This window comes from Propithecus coquereli, unplaced genomic scaffold (genome assembly GCF_000956105.1).
Source record: "Propithecus coquereli isolate 6110/MARCELLA unplaced genomic scaffold, Pcoq_1.0 Scaffold20217, whole genome shotgun sequence".
NCBI classification, from domain to species: Eukaryota; Metazoa; Chordata; class Mammalia; order Primates; family Indriidae; genus Propithecus; species Propithecus coquereli.
Window position 1 is genome coordinate 1,744 of NW_012145210.1, and position 4,406 is coordinate 6,149.

General features: G+C 58.0%; 1 pseudogene across 1 annotated transcript; it reads left to right on the top strand.

Annotated features, from left to right (window-relative positions):
* The first annotated feature begins 2,024 nt into the window (after window positions 1-2,024).
* Window positions 2,025-3,286, top strand: LOC105810070 (annotated as a pseudogene). The gene has a single exon (XR_001137480.1). The product of XR_001137480.1 is annotated as a calcium-binding protein 1 pseudogene (transcript).
* The last annotated feature ends 1,120 nt before the right edge of the window (window positions 3,287-4,406 follow it).

Below are 4,406 nucleotides of genomic sequence, written 5' to 3' on the forward strand. Positions count from 1 at the left end.
CCCTTCATTTGGGTTTCTGCTCAGATGTTCCCTCTGCAGAGAGGCCTTCCGTAACCACTGTCCAAAACAGCGCCCTCCATCAAGCCCTTACTCTCTAACCTGCTTTATTTCTCTTTGTGGCACTGAACGCCACCAGTTTGTCACCATTCATTTTCCGCACAATTTAAATATTTGTTTATTTGTTCCTGAGGGTAGAGACTTTGTTTTGTTTGTCACCATAGGCCTAGAACAGTGCCTGGCAAATAACAGGCGCTCAAGTATCCATGGAATGACTGGATCGATCTTTGTATCCCAGGTGCCGAACGCAGTCCCTGGCTGTCTAAATATTTGCTAAATACATGATCAAATTAATACATTTTACAAATGAAATGGAAGCCTGGCATATAGCCAGGACTATCTGGGATATGAGTACAGGTGTTTCATCCATTTGCTTTGTGAACGTAATTTTGATTTTTAAAATTTCCTCTACTAATCATAGTTGTTGTAAGCAGGTTCCTCACTTTTTCAGAAACTAGTTTCTGACAGAGGTCTTACTCAGGAATATTTAGGGAGTTTCAGAAAGGTCACCGAGAGTGGCACAGCAGGGATTTAGAATATCCATCAGCTCCTGAGGGCTTCTGATAAGGTACTTTATCTCCTGTGATTTACATCGAATGTACATTTGTTTTTAATCCTGCCAAACACTGATTATTCTGAGGGGCTGGGGCAGGTAAGACAGTGATTGGCCTGAAACTCTGAAAGGCTAGACCCTTTGCACACTGCTATCTGAGTGGATATTTCAGCCTGTCTCAGTATTCGTGCTCTAGGAACCTGAGTGCCTTTGATATGGCACCTCCATCCCTTACAGTGGCTGAGCTGGGGAACAATCTGGCACAGTTTCGTAGTTCACTTTGGCCTCTGGGAAGTTGCTCTCCCTGCCCATCTTGGTTTTCTTCCTTAATTCCTTGTATATGGGTAAGTAAAAGAAAGAGACAGTGATGAGAAGGGGGAACCCTTGGCATGAGTCAAGTGTAATATTGGCAGTCAGTTCATCTATCCTCTTAATGAGGCTAAGCAATGACCAGACTGTGGATGGCACCAAGGCCAGAGACCAGAACAAGGAGAGCCTGGGAGGCCCCCCCACCCCTATCCTTGGACTTGAATCTCAAGCATCAGGAGTGGTTGATGGGGTCTTACGAGGTGCAGAGGGAAGGAAACTGGTTTATCTGCATATGTGCCCTGTCCAGGCAGTCTCGACCTTTTATGTGCATGGTGTCATCTGCTGTCACCAAGGAGTTATGATTATCATCAGCATTGTACAGAAAAGGAGAACAAGGCTCAGAGAGATTGATGACACTTACCCAAGTTAACCAGATGGCAAGTGGCAGAGCTGGGATTTGAGATTCAAAGCAGGCCTGTGCGACTCCCTGGCTCCCTACCAAGAGCGGGAATTTCTGTAGCATCTAGCAGGGCATGAGGATGAGGGGGCATAAGAGCTAGAGGGGCAGCAAATGGCTCCTACCTGAGACTTGATCATCACCAGGCGCTGCCCAGTCCAGGCAATACAGATGCCACTTGGCTTCTCTTCTGAGAACTGAAATCCCGTGGCTAATCTACCAGGGTCATGCTAATCTCACCATTGCATGGTACTGGCCGTGGATGAAGCCCACACAGAGTGAAGCCTTTCCTTGCAGCAGTGTCCTTCCACGCCATTCTGGCTGCTGCGTTTGCACGTCGTGTCATAAAGTGCTTTGGTGCAGCTCGGGTTTCTAGTTCTCCCTGTACCTCTCTCCTCCTCATTGCCAAAGTTGTACCCCCTGGGAAGGGCACCCTGCTTGCATTTCTGGAGGTTCGGGCGGTTCCAGGGCACTGTGGGGGCCTCCAGGTATGATCGGGGGCGCTGCGGGCCCTCCCAGGGTCTCGCCCTCTTTGGGGCGCATCTCCAAACCCCTTCCCTCGCGCTCGGGCTCTGCGCCGCAGCGCCCGCTTCGCCGCCAGGGGCCGCCCGGAAGCGGGGCTCCCCGAGGGCGGGGCGGGGCAAGGGGCGGGGCGCAGCGGTACCTGGGCCGCCCGGGAGCCGGGGGTGGGCTCTCGGGGGACAGCCGGCAGCCCCCCCAGATCTGCACCACCAGCCGCCGGGAGCTCGGGGCTCCGGGCGTAGAGGCTGCGCTGTCACATGGGCGGCGGCGACGGGGCCGCATTTAAGCGGCCGGGGGACGGCGCCCGCCTCCAGCGCGTCCTCGGGCTTGGCTCCCGCCGGGTGCCCAGCTCTCTGCCCGCCGGGGGCCCCGCGCCGCGCCGCACCGTGCCGCCCCCGCCGGGCCATGCGAGCGCGGGCCCCGCCGCGATGAGCTCGCACATCGCCAAAAGCGAGTCCAAGACGTCGCTGCTGAAGGCGGCGGCGGCGGCGGCGGGCGGGGGCAGCCGGGCTCCCCGCCACGGCCCTGCCCGGGAGCCGGGGCTGCCCAGCCGCCGGCTGCTCGGCACCTGCCCGAGCACGCCGCCGTCGTCCGGGGACCCCAGTTCGCGGAGGCCCCTGTGCCGGCCGGCGCCGCGGGAGGAGGGCGCGCGGGGGAGCCGCCGCGGGCTCCCCCAGGCGCACTGCAGGCCCCGGGAGGCGCTGCCGGCCGCGGTGTCCCGACCTTCGCCGCCGTCGCCGCTGCCGCCCGCCCGCGGGCGGGATGGGGAGGAACGGGGTCTGTCCCCGGCGCTCGGCCTCCGGGGCTCTCTGCGAGCCCGGGGTCGTGGGGACTCCGCTCCAGCCGCCGCGTCCGAGGCGGACCCGTTCCTCCACCGGCTGCGCCCCATGCTCAGCTCCGCCTTCGGCCAGGTAAGGGCCGCGCCTCCCGCTCGCGCTCCCGGGAAAGGCGCTCGGGACCCTGCCGAGCGGGCTGTGCGTCCACAGCCAGCCCTCCTGCTGCTGCCGGCGGCCCCCTGCGGGTCACGCCGCGGCTCACCTCGTCCTCCCCCAGCCCGGCGCCCTTGCCGGCACCACTCCTCCCCCGTGCCTGATTCAGCACCCCGTGCGCTGTCCACGCTCCGGGCCTCTTCGGGACGAGGCCCCACGCCTAGCCACCCTCGCACCTGCTGGAACCGGCCAGTCCTGGAAGGGAGCGACCTCCACAAGCCTCCCGGAGACTTGCGGGGGTCGAAAAGGGATGCTCGAAGCAGGTGGCGCCAAACCCACTCCTCTGGCCTCTGGCCAGGACCGCCAGGGAGCAGCCCAACAGAACAAGGGGTTTGGAGTCTGGAGATCAAGAGAGGGGACTCAGAGCACACAGACTTGCAGGGGGATGAGGGGCCCTAGCCATTGCCCCTATGGAGCAAAGGCCTGGGAAAAGTGTGTCCCCAGAGGCCTGGGAAAAGTTAGGAGATTCAAAAATATGAGGGAAGAGACGCGGCGTCTGGGTGGGAATGGATGGGCTGCACAGAGCTGTGGCTCAAACTGGAACTTTCGAGTGTTTTAAGGCAGTTGTCACTCAGGAGATGCCACTGGGCAGTTGGGCAGTTGTTGAGTTATAGGACGTGGAATAAACACCCAAAGAACCCTGGCCTCGATGGGTGTGCATTCTAGGATCAGAAAGGCCACTAAGAGGTCACCGGTGGCTCCTTTTTTTCCCCCAGACCCTTCCCTGAAGAGTCCCAGGCAGCTTGGGCATCTGCCCTTTAAAAACAGCTCTTTAGTCCTAGGCCAGGTCTACAGTTTGAGGTTGTGTTTCTGGGGAGAGAGGCTGGAAGAAAGGAACTTATGAACTCCAGGGCAAAGCCAGGGTTTCCTCTAGTTCTGAGCCTGTGATCAAGTCAAACTCACTGGCACAGTGTTGAGACAGTTCTGCGGCAGCCAAGCAGGGGTGTCATGCAGAGGTCTGATCAGAGGGTTTGCATGGTTTATGAAAGAAGTCGATGGCCTGAGCCTTTCTGTGCTAGGATCTAGCGTAACGATGCCGTTTTAAGCTCCTGGCTTGCCATGCCGGAGCCGAATTCCAAGGAGGCCATGAGTATTTTGCTTCACATCTGCACATTTCTTTTCAAAATACTACTCTGCAGTGGCTGCTGCCGGTGGAGGTCTGACATGAAAGCCGCACATGGAATTGGGTTGCATGGGGCTGCTGCGTGGGGCGATAGGGCAGCAGTGTGTGGCTTTGCTCCTGCAGGGAGCCCTTGTTAGCAGAGTTAGCTGGAAACAGTTCTCCAGAGTAGAGATTTGGATGAAGGAGCTGTGAGAGTTAGAGGCGACGTGTCAAGTTCACCGCGGTGGTTTATATGTTAGTGAGGGGGCGTAGGCTATAAGGGCAGGAGTGGTCTATGGATCGGGGCTGGGTTGCCACAGGAATGCTGTGTTGTTGAATGGGTGATACCCATTTATTCATTTATCAAAGATTTCTTGAGCACCTACTTTGCCCAGACATTTGCTAAACACCAGGGAG